Consider the following 12,527-nt stretch of genomic DNA (forward strand, 5'->3'; position numbering starts at 1 on the left):
AAGACGGTGCGATGTGAGGTTGATCGATATTGCTCATCGGTTTTTATAGTTTGGTGTTGCCATTTGAACATAGCAGCAAGAACCGGGAAGATTCACCGTAATTCAGTTTGAACATGGCTAGGTTTGATTTTGATATGACTAAGTCGCCGCATGTTGGGAAAGTCGAATTGCAATTTGCTTCTTTAACCTCACTTTTCTCCTTACAAAATTGTTTTAAAGACGTTGACGTATAGAACATGTGGTTCTAACGTTTCTTTATTTTCTCTATTGCCCAACGGGGTTCTTACGTTGACCGTTCAACATTTCATCGCCTGCTGCGCTGCTACGAAGTCGGTGGGCGGTTCGTTCCTGTTCACATAGAGCAATCAGTCTATGTTCCCTGTCCAGAGAATCTAGTATTAATAAATAACAATATGTTACGTTATATCATTTATAATAATGATAATGACATTTTTCTCTTGGCTTTCTTAAGTGACCAGGACTCTTTGACTTCGACTTCGTGTGATTAGAATTTCCGTGCCATGTGCTTTTTTTGACTATGCACGAGAAGAACAAAAAATGTGGGCGGCATTTAGATTTCAATTCAACCATGCCATCCACATCTCATGTAGGAAATCTCAAGGGGAAGAATAAGAATAGTCTCGACATGCAACTTTGTCTTCGCTTGAGTCAGGTCTCCTGGAGTCATGAGAACCACAAAAGCAGCAAGGAGAGGTCCGGAGAGAATCGGAATAAACCTATGCCTTCATCTATTGCAACCTTATTTTATGGATAATGTGGCAAGGATAGTGAATGTTAGGGGCTTGCCCCCGGTCCATGCCCAATTCTCGCATCCTTTCAACATATTGTGTCGTGCTCCATCGAGATGATAGAGCACTCAAACTTAAATAATAGTTAGGTTTGAGCACTTCACTTCACCCATAAGGGAGGACACTAACACATATGGGTTCAATGTTCTTTTCTTTTTTTCTTTTTCCCACAAAGATATAAATGCTTGATAGCGATGCTGAAACAAACATGGTTTCATTAGTCAAGACCGAAGAAGTCATAGATTATTGTAACTCTTATTCAATAACTTTCTGTTTGGACCGATTAGTCATAAGCATGTCGACATTGTATGCTCATATAGTGCACTTTAATATTTTGTGTCGTGTCTTGTTGGGGATTGCAAACATATGAAAATATATTATTGATGGACAATTGAATAGGGAGAGAACGAAAGCGACTGATGGTACTCCTGATAGAGATTGAACTTGCCTGTTGACATGGAATGATGAGGTTCAAAGCCATTGAGCATAGCTTATATCCAACTAAGAATGAACAAACCAAGAAGATGATAAAGCATAACATCAAGAATTGAAGATGGCAGGCGAAGTTAGTAAAAGAGAATGTCACATCTGGCATAATTCCTTTTGAACAGACCAAGATGTCATTGCCATTTAGTATTTTTCTTATGCGCCATCTATATGTAATCTAACATACTTAATTCAAGTAACGACTAGATTTAGATTTTTTTCACAAAATCTATTTGAGCTAGAAGCATAGGGCCAAGCCGAACGGGCAAGGGGGAGAGGAAATCTCTGTAAAAGCACAATTAATGTGGCACAAAGGGAGAGAAATTCTTGAAATTCTAGAATATCGATCAAAATTACAAACAAATTTATGGATATATTAAAACTAAGAGATTGACAACTTTTATAACATAAGGCTATTTTCATTCATTGTGATTTGACTTTTAATATTCTCATTGGGTCTTATTTTAGATTCCTCGCCTACCATTAACCATATAAAAAAGAAGCTGGACTATAACATTGGAGATTGAAGAGAGAAAGCCTGGAAAAAAAAAAGACATAGAAAACAAAATGGTTCTGTTAATAAACCTATGAAATCACTCTTTTAAAGCTATAATGCTCTCAAGATACAATTTAACCTCTCAAACTCTCTGAACATAAACACGAAAAATAGAATAACTTTACTGAGAAAAGGAGTATGCTTGTACAAGAATAACAAACCAATATATCTTGTGTACAGGCACAATCACTCAATTGACATTGTTTAAGTTCCGACGTACATTTTAATAGGAAGTGTTAATATTAATTGAAATAAAATTCAAGATTGCATAACCATAACTTTTCGAGTCCAATTAAGATTAAATGTAATCAGGCGTATTCAATGGAAAATGTCCTCTTGAGTGCCCATGTCTTTAAAAAACAAAAACGTGGTTGCTCATATTCAAACAAAATAGTTTCCTTCACATTACAAACTCTCAAACAACACCGCTCACGTGCCAGCTTCTCTAGCGGCCAATAAGAAATAAATAAACATCAGTTGCTGTTGCCATGCGAACCCTTGCAGCAGAATCGACGTAATCCATTACGTGCATGCCAGAGGCTGGGAGAGTCGAATCGCAATTTGGCCTTCTTTGACCTTCTTTCTCTTCAAGGAAAAATCGTGTTTAAGAATGTCGTACCGACGGTGTACGGGGATGGAAAATCGGCGATATTTATGCCAAGGTCTCTTCCCCGGTGTGGTTCTTACATTGACCGTTCGACATTTCATCACCTGCCGAGAATAATAATAATAATAATAATAATAATAATAATAATAATAATAATAATAATAATAATAATAATAATAATAATAATATGGTTCCTTACTTTATAATAATGATAATTAAAATGAAATTTTTCTCTTTGCTTCTCGATCAAGAAAACTCTAATGACTTCTACCGTGCACAATTATTATTCATCTGCGAGATGATCGCTTGATGATGTGCGAGAACAAGAGGTATGGACGCAACTTTGATTTCAATTTGGACCATGCCATAGACATCTCGTAGCAAATTTTCAAGGGGGATCATTGCACAAAAATATCATTTTTTATTGTTCTATGTACAATCAACATATTGAAAAGACGAAAATCTCTTTTCATTAGGTATGATTAACCATTGCACTAAGAATCTTTTAAGATAGGAACACTAAAACAAGTGGTTACTCGTATATACGTATTGAAAATTTTCTAATTTGAGCATGTGATGAACGTAGAGGTAATACATTCATCGGAGGGAATAAAGAGTATTTATATAAATTTTGGAATGAACTGAATAATCGATATTGTGACATTATTCTAATTCTATCTCTATGATCTCAGGAAAAAATATTTAATTGAATTTTTCTTTTTATTACTTATCTCTTGAATTGCCATGCTTCATGCAAATTGTCGTGCTTCGTGCACATGCACTTTCATTTGTGTTGCGAGCATATTTCTCGTATTTGCAATCCGGGATTCGCATTATTTCCATTTCCGTTGCATCATATACCTTCTTATATTATGAATTAAACTTAGTATGAACGATTTTTTATACAAAGCAATCTTAAATGGAAAAATCAAAATGCTTGTGAAATTAATATACTTGCCAAAAAAAAAAAAAAAATCACTAATCGTGCCTCGTGTAGTGGGCTTACTTCTGCAAACTGCCAGCATGCAGAAGGCCCAATAAGCAAGTCTCCAAGGCCCAAGCCCAACGTAGGACAGCCCAGCTTGGTCCTCTGCGGTGGCCTCGTCTTCCTCATCGCACCTGGTGGAAACCGTAACCGCCATTACCATCTCGAGAAGAAACCAGAGAAGTAAAGACAAATTTGCGACACCCTCCTTTGATTGGCGCGATCACTAGGCTGATAACTAATTTCGGGAACTTTTCTAATATATCGGGCAATTGAATCTTTTAGCAAATTCTTCACTCGAACTCTAAACTGAAAGGTTAGCCGCCGAATTTGATGTATTCGAAACCCGTTAGCGATAATGCTGCTGCCCCAAGGAAAGTTGGTTCATGCTGCTTCTTGGATTTTTTTTTTTTATTCTTTTTATTTATTTATTTAATATTTGTTATTTCTGCTAAATGAAGAATTGCATTGGCTGTCTGTGGATGGTCTTCTTGGCCGTTGTTTTTTGTTTCTTGGGTAATGGATGCTTTGTGCTGTAGCATTGCAGGTTAAGATGTTTTTTGAGGCTGAGACCCCTATATTAGCATCGGAGTCAGGTTAAGGTGGATCCGGGTGCATTCTAAAGGGATCTTAGCTGTCCCATATCGCTTGGGAGAAGCTCTATGGCCTACTTTATAACCATTGCGGCTCCCCTCACCTCTCAAGACGTCTTTTGAGGTTGAGACCCCCAGATAGAGGGCTTCTCCCAAGCGATGTGGGAGAGCTAAGATCCCTTTAGCATGCACCCAGATCCACCTTAACTTGGCTCTGATGCCAATATGGGGGTCTCAGCTTCAAAAGACCTCTTGAGAGGTAAGGGTAGCATGCACCCATGAATGGATCTAGACTTAGAATCAGGGAAAAACGGAGTCAGTTTCCTGCAGGTATGCCTTCACCACAGTGGGCGAACCTCTGACATTTAGTTCAGAGTCTAAAGACACTCAAAAAGGCACCGGTCTCATCCATCACGAGCATTGTAGTCATAGTCTGAGTCATTAGAACTATGTATTGCCAGAAGATGTTCTTCGTACTTTTGCTCAAGTCCTACAAGTGAATTTAGTGAGAGAATTTGGTTTGAAGAGGATGTTTCCTCTTGATTCTAGGAGGAGCATGTAGTGTTGGTAGGAATACTTGGCTAAGGCCAATTGGATGACTGAACATAATAGGATGTGCCCATGCCTAGAGATAAGGACAAAGGTCCCTGATCACAGGGGTCTTGGGAAAGAGGACCTCCCCATTATGCGTAGGGGTCTTAAGAGGACTATGCAGGATCATCTGTGTCTGTCATTTCTTGCTCTTGTGATGATACAGCTTATTTGAATTCCTCGAGTGCTTCTTTGGCTTTTGCTATAATGATCCCCTGCAATTGGTACATTATAGTTCCATACATCTTCAGGAATGATTTTATTTTCTTGGCACAAAATTCTTTAGAGTTCTCGGTACTGGTGTTCACAGCAACTAATAGGTCCTGGAAAAGATTTGTAAATCCGAGCTTCTGTGAGGTGTGGTTGAGGTTTATAGGATGTAGTACCTATAATCTGTGGAGCATCAGTGATGTTACCATTGTTCTTTACAAAAGCCCATGGACATCTGAAGAATAGAATAGTGTAGACTTTAGGGTTTAGTTGGATGGTTCTCAATTCTTGCTGTAAGAGCTGCTTCTAGAGACTGGGAAGATAAAACCAATTAAGAAAGTCTAAGAGGTTTCTATCATTTTCCCTTTCAATGTTTCAACCGAGTTCGAATATCCTAGTGAGGTTGGCAATAAATTTTCTGGTTGAAATCTCAATAACTCTTAAGTACTTATTGGTTAAGTACCATAATAACCATCACAACTAATCAGGGAAGTCTTCTTCCTTCCAGATTAAAGGATGTATAAACGGATAGTCCGAGTTTAACCCAAAAGGATAAAGAATTAAACCTCCATGGAATCTGAATAGATCTATGTGGCATTGCCACATGAGGTTTTCCGTGTTTTTAGTGAGGCTGTCATTCTGGACTTGTTCAACAATCTCCTGGGGGTATCACCAGCTTAGCCAATCTCATATTCTTTCAGTCTTATACTTTTCATTGTGATGAAGAGTATGGAAAGCATGCCTCATGATGTACATGTTGATTTCTGCTAATGCTTTTGGTCTTGATAAGAAGTTAGCAAGCACATTCTTCTTCTCAGCAATGTGTTTGGTTTCAAAATAATATTTTGAAAACTATTCGGCTCATCGGGCGCCGAGAATTTGGGATCTCGCTTTTGTTTAAACTTGGTCATCCGAGGAAAAATGTCATGTCTAATTCTACAAGGAAGTGATGGCTGATGAGATGGAATTCGAACTTTTATGCAATTTTTTACTGCCAAGATTTATTTGAAAGTGAAATGATAAAGCATTTTAGCTTGGGAAATTTTTTCAATTTTGTAGGCACACAGATGTCTCTTACCATTAATTTCTTTGAATAGGATAGCTGCCCAGTATCCATCACTGGCATCAATCTGGAGAATTCTCTTTCCTGTTGAAAGGATTTGCAATGGGGGAAGAGTTTGCATAATCTCCTTAAGTTCAGCGACTGCTTTAGTCTAAAGTTTTCCCTAAGGTGAGGGATTCTTCTTCAGCATTGATTGCAGTGGAATCCGCAGTTTGACAATATTTGGAATAAAGTCTCTGAGATAATTAATTATCCTAAGAAATTGTTGAACATGTTTTGTCGTAAAGTTCTCTTCATGAAATTTTAACAATTCCTTAGTAATGTGTGGCCCTGGATAGTATGGCCCTTTGTTAAGGTGCATACCAAGAAATTCGATTTCTATTTGGGCAATATTCATCTTTATTTGAGAAAACATAATCCCATGTTTTTTCACGATTTCCGCAAATTGCCCAATGGCAATAGGATTCTTCATCAGGGCTATAGAGCATAATATCATCAATATATATTGCTGCGCTTGACAAGATGGGTTGAAAAATTTGACATATGGCTTTCTGAAACAGGGATGGTGCACCTTTAAGCCGAAAGAAAGAACTTTCCATTAAAAATCTTGGTTTGGGATGCAAAACCCTGTTTTGGGTCTGTCTTCGATGGATGGATGCCCAATTGCAAAATCCGGCTTTGAGATCGAATTTGGAGTAGATGTGGGCTTTGAATAATCCGGTAAAGAGGGAATTTCTTGAAAGTAAAGGGAATTTGTCACCTTGAAGGTAAAGGGAATGCGAACAAAGAATTCCATATTTTTTCATAAAGAATGAGAACATTTTTGGGAGAATTCAGAATGAGATTTTGAACAAGATTCTAACAGCTTCTGCATTATCAGATCTAACAAATTCATTTGGATGGAAAAAGTCTTTGGATATTGACAAATTCAAAGAATTGATCCTTATACTTAAGACAATTTCCAAAAATGATACGAAGCTGAGAAATCTAAGTCATAATGTCCCAACCAATGATCAAATCTTTATTGGGAAGACTGAATCCAAAGATTTTTGTAGTTATGGAACACTGGGGAAAAAACTGAATAGTTCCGGAATAGTTCTTACATTCGTAGAAAAGTATCTCCGAGGCAAAATTAAAATATTGAACACAGAAGTCTAATATTCTTCAGAAGTACTTTAGTGTATAATATTGAACAACTTTCACCAGTGTCTATGAGAGTAATGACAGTGATAGGCTTGGCAAACTTTGAAGTGAAGATTATCTCAGGAAAATGGGGACAATAGATTTGGCTTAAAAATATGTTAGGGTTTTGTTCTAATGAAGTGAGGGATATGTGAAAAGGTCTTCGGAATTTGAATCTGAATCGGTTTCATTGGGAATCTGGTAACAAGGAATGACACAAAAAGTTTGTTCAGATGGTTCTTCATCCGCAAAGAAAGAGATTCGATATCATCATTTTCAAGTGAAATACATGTCTTATTCTCTATGTGATGTATCAAATGATTATGACATTTTCTTCCCTAGGGGCAATTTTTGGCAAAATGGCCCTTTTAATTGCACATGAAGCATCAAGTTGATTTATTGTGGCCTGAGCGATCCTTACATTTGCATAGGAATCACCATTTCTTCTTTCTCCAGAAGTGCTTAGAACCATGTCTAGATTTCTTTATCCATAATTTCTTAAAGTACTTCTTCTTTCTAGAAGACTTTCCACAAGAGCCATCACAGTCTCTTTTGGAGTATTTGATCTTTAGCTCCTGGCGAGATCAGGCTTTATCTAGTTCTCTGTTGTCTGTGAAATAGGTTTTGACCATTTGGCGCTTCAAACATAAATCTTCTAAGCATTGATGGATCTCTTGTTGTATTTCTCCCAAAAGAATATCCATAATTCTTCTTTGTCTACTAAGAAAAGAATTCTCAACCTGCTGGGATAACTCTTTAGGGATGGAAGTCAGGAAGATTTGCTTTAGGTTTGGATCAACTCCAATACCATAGAAAAGTTTGAGCATTTCTCGATAATGTTTATCGAGATGCTTTTTTTGAAGAGAGCAACATTTTCTTTCAAAGAATTCTCTCCTTTTGAGCTCATGAAGGTCAGAAGGTTTTCCAATAAAAAAAAATGATATAAAAGGGAAATGGCATGACTGAAATGTGGTGAAAGTAAAAATTGAACCTAGTCTTGTTTTGTCACCGATTGCCACCAATGTTTGAGACTTCCTGTAAACCTTGTGACAAAACCAAAAATGACATCATATTTATCATGATTGGTAAGAGCTTGGGAATTTAACCAAGTATGGAATTCCTTAAATCATTATGGCCATTTGGAATAGGGAATGTCAACAATAGTGAAAAACTATTTAGAAGAAATGGTCACATTTTAAGAAGAATTGTTTGCTTGAACCACATCTAGTTCAAAAGGGTTGGATTCCATATCTTGATCTGGAGGGTCGGCCATGAATATTGATGACGTTACCGGCATAATAGGGAAGGAGTCAAGATCAGGGATTGAGAAGGATGAAGAGGTTGAAGGAGATAGTGAATCTGACTTTGTGTCAGAATTGTTCGAAAAAACCGATTCTACTAGAATTTGGTCTTTTGAAGTAACATGATCTGGCTGTTCTTCCTGATTGCGTAGATCTTTCAAAAAAGATTCTAACAAATTTGATAGCATCATTTGGCTTGGCTTTTCCTTTATAACAAGCAGGGATTCTTCAAGCATCTTCTCTTTTCCCTTTTCTTTCCTTATTCGATCAAGTTCTCTTAGGCGATTTCACATATCTACCACATATGTCTTCTCTTGTCTGATAGGAATGTCTGTAAGGGCAGCAAAGATAGATGTATTCTGAGGTGGTGGAAGTGAATGCTCTGTCCGCACCGTAGTTGGAAATGGGTTGAAAGGATTGGACATTCCTTCTTCAAAGAGTTCGATCTGTCTTTTGAGCTTTTCTATTTCCGCCTTGGGACTTTCAAGATGATGATATCTCAATTGTTGTCCGGATTCTAAGGCATTAAGCCTCTTTTGGAAGTCCGAAAGCATATTTTTGCTAGTTTCATCATATCTTCAAAGATCTTGTTGCACATTCACAATTTTGGAGTCAATTGCTTTAAATGCATTGTTGTGTGTTAAAAGAGTCTTCGATTGCCAATTCAAGACGGCTTCAGCAACAGGAGTTCTTTTCTGTATTCCATGTTCATCCTCATCAGTGGGGGCAGGTATTTTGGGAACATGCCGATATCTGCCTTGTGGATCAATGAATTCTTCTAGAGCAAGGAATGAAAGTTGTGAGTTTTCACGTACAAGAGGAGGAAAATCTGCCTCTCGAAACATTGCAATGGAAGAGCTAGGCGATGTTGCTTGTGGAATTTCGAGTGAGTATGAATGCTTTTTTGTCCACTTTAGGATTGGCTTATAAAACGGGGAAATGGATGATTTCTTCAGAGGAGGAGGTGATGGTGGTGATGGTGGTGGATCTGGTGAAAGAGGGTGGAGCAGTGAACTCTGGTGGTGGAGTTGGAGCATAAGAAACCATAAATTGAAATTTATCACACTCACCAAGAGTATCAACGGAGGAGTCTCCGTTTAAGTACCTTTTGTACATAGTATCTTTTGATTTTATGTGCTTCCGTTAGGGTTTTGCATATGGGTCTACTTCGTCGGGAGAATTTGTACAATAGGAGCATTGACAAAAAGGATCCCAGAAGCAGTGACCATGTTTGTCTTATATTTCAAATAAATAGTTCCCTTCCGTTTTCCCTCGGACTCTTTTTTCCATGTTCCCACTACTAACTCTCCAACAACCCATATGGGTGTCACCTCTTACCGGTGAAAAAAAAAAGCACATGAACATCGGTTTCCACCATAATTGATTATATTATTTTACGTACTTTTATTAATAATCAAAATATATGAACAAGTGCAATACAAGAGAGAATTATAGTTTGTTGAACAAGGAGATATAATTATTCATCAGACTCTACTACGTAATTGACTCTATGATGTACAAACCATGTCCCTATTATCACGGACATAAGGTATATCCAATGGACTAGGTATCTTATTTCTTCGATCCTCCTTAGTGATTTAACTTGTACAATGTAACCCAAAGTTCCCATGAGTACAAACACACCAATAGCATTCTCATTTACTAGTTTGTCACTTCCCCATTTTCCTGGCCAAGAAATGGATAATCTATGTAACCAACAACTGGATCTTGAGTATAAAATGTCTCTCTGTTGTAACCATTCAATGGTGCATCCACCTTGAATCGGTAGACCAAATCAGGGTTAGAGATGAAGAGTCGACCATACGATATCAAGTCCGTGTCTCCTCCAGCCAAAGCCTTCATCCCGAGCTCTCGGGTGAAACCGCCGGTTAACATGAAAGTACCTTGATAAGCTCTCCTCCAAGTTCTCGTCAATCGAGCTTCTTCATCCTCCTCTTGTTCGCCATAATTTTTCGTGCCATTGGCGGTGAATCGAGGTTGAGGCACATGGAGATATGCGAGTTTGGAACCTATCTCATTTTGGAACATGTTCAATCGCTCGATGACTGCTAGGCCTAGACCGAGTGGATCAGATCCATGGCATCATTATGGTCAACTACTGGTGAGATTTTAACTCCCGTTCGATCGGTGCCAACTTCGCCACAACTTTGACGATCTCCATCAAAATCTGCATCCATTCTCGCTGATCCTCCAAATTCATCTACTCTATCATTGATTGAATGCTTTAAGAATTGATCAATGAGATAGCCATGTGCTCCATGCACCTCAACACCATCAAAACCTAAAGTTGAAATCGATTTGATTATTAATACTTATGTGCAACAAACGAAGTAAATAAAACTAATTTAAGCATCCATCACGATATGACTATAGTTCATGGATTAACCCGCTTGAATGGCATTTGCAGCTGCTCGGCGATATTGCTCGATAACTTGCCATACTTCGTGTGTTTGAGAGCTCTTGGTTTGTGAGGAACATCGAGAGTCCCGTCAGGCATGATGATTTTCCATTTATCGGAGATGGATTGATTTGTCGACGAAATCGGAGCGCTCCATCAGGTTGATAAACTAATACAATCACCATTATATAATACCAATTGTTGTTAGAAACAAGTACAGAAGGTGAAATTTAATAAGTTAACATTGCCAAAGTAGGAAAAAAGTATAACAGCAAAAACAGATTGTCAAATTCAAATAGTGCAGGTCGTGATTATGTGATAGATGGGGAGCTACAGAAATATTTGGTGGCGTCGGTTTGAGAAAATGAATTTAGTACCACGGTTGGAGGCACGACCAACGTGCCAAAGTTGACAGAAGATGATGCCGCCCTTGGAATGAACAGCATCCACCACCTTCTTCCATGCTTCGACTTGCTCTTCAGTGTAAATCCCCGGAGTACCTGGAAACCTGGTTTAACAACATTTTATTTCTCAAACTTAAAGATCCTCCTATGATCCAAAGCGAAGTTCATATTACTTGCTGTCAAGCAATGAATACGGTATAAATAACTTGCGGTGCTCAGGTGTACATCGGTATGTAGACAATTTCAGTTCCTTTCTGCGTGATATATAGAAGACAGCTTGATCTCAGGACAAAAGGATGTACCCAGCGGCCGTGTCAGAGATGAGGGTGCCTTCGGTGATGAGAAAACCACCCTTGGTCGTTCTTTGCGCATAGTACTCTGCATGCACTGGCAATGGAATCCCATTGATCGCTCTGCATCTCGTCAAAGGCGCTAGCACTACCCTGTGAGAGAGATCGAACTTGCCCATCTGGAAGGGAGTGAAGAGGTTCGTGGCCATTTCGTGAGTAGCTTGTATTCTGTCAAGAGCAAACAACAAGGATTGATACTAAGAATATGATGGTGAAGATTTGAAGACGGTGCAATGTGAGGTTGATCGATATTGCTCATCGATTTTTATAGTTTGGTATTTCCATTTGAACATAGCAGCAAGAACTGGGAAGATTCGCCGTAATTCAGTTTGAACATGGCAAAGTTAGATTTTGATATGACTAAGTCGTCGCGTGTTGGGAAGGTCGAATTGCAATTTGCTTTCTTTAACCTCACTTTTCTCCTTGCAAAATTGTTTTAAAGACGTTGACGTATAGAATATGTGGTTCTAACGTTTCTTTATTTTCTTTATTGCCCAACGGGGTTCTTACGTTGACCGTTCAACATTTCATCGCCTGCGGCGCTGCTACGAAGTCGGTGGGGGGTTCGTTCCTGTTCATATAGGGCAATCAATCTATGTTCCCTGTCCAGAGAATCTAATATCAATAAATAATAATATGTTGCGTTATATCATTTATAATAATGATATTGACATTTTTCTCTTGGCTTTCTTGGGTGACCAGAACTCTTTTGACTTCGACTTCATGTTATTAGAATTTCCCTGCCATGTGCTTTTTTTATTATGCACGAGAAGAACAAAAAATTTGGACGGAACGAGGTTGCTGTGGTGTAGTGGTTATCACGTTAGTCTTACACACTATAGGTCCCCAGTTCGATCCTGGTCAGCAACATTTCATTTCTCTTTCTTTACCCAAAAAAAAAAACAAAAAATTGGACGGCATTTAGATTTCAATTTCAACTACGCCATTGACATCTCATGTAGGAAATCTCA

The 12,527-nt window shown here is 38.2% G+C and overlaps 1 non-coding gene and 1 pseudogene across 1 annotated transcript; one reads left to right on the top strand and one right to left on the bottom strand.

Annotated features, from left to right (window-relative positions):
- Positions 1–9,954: 9,954 nt before the first annotated feature.
- Positions 9,955–11,826, bottom strand: LOC120286475 (annotated as a pseudogene).
- Positions 11,827–12,353: 527 nt separating this feature from the next.
- TRNAV-UAC lies at positions 12,354–12,426 on the top strand. Its single transcript has one exon. It is a non-coding gene; the product is annotated as a tRNA-Val (tRNA).
- Positions 12,427–12,527: the final 101 nt, after the last annotated feature.

Source organism: Eucalyptus grandis, chromosome 8 (assembly GCF_016545825.1).
Source record: "Eucalyptus grandis isolate ANBG69807.140 chromosome 8, ASM1654582v1, whole genome shotgun sequence".
Classification (NCBI taxonomy): Eukaryota; Viridiplantae; Streptophyta; class Magnoliopsida; order Myrtales; family Myrtaceae; genus Eucalyptus; species Eucalyptus grandis.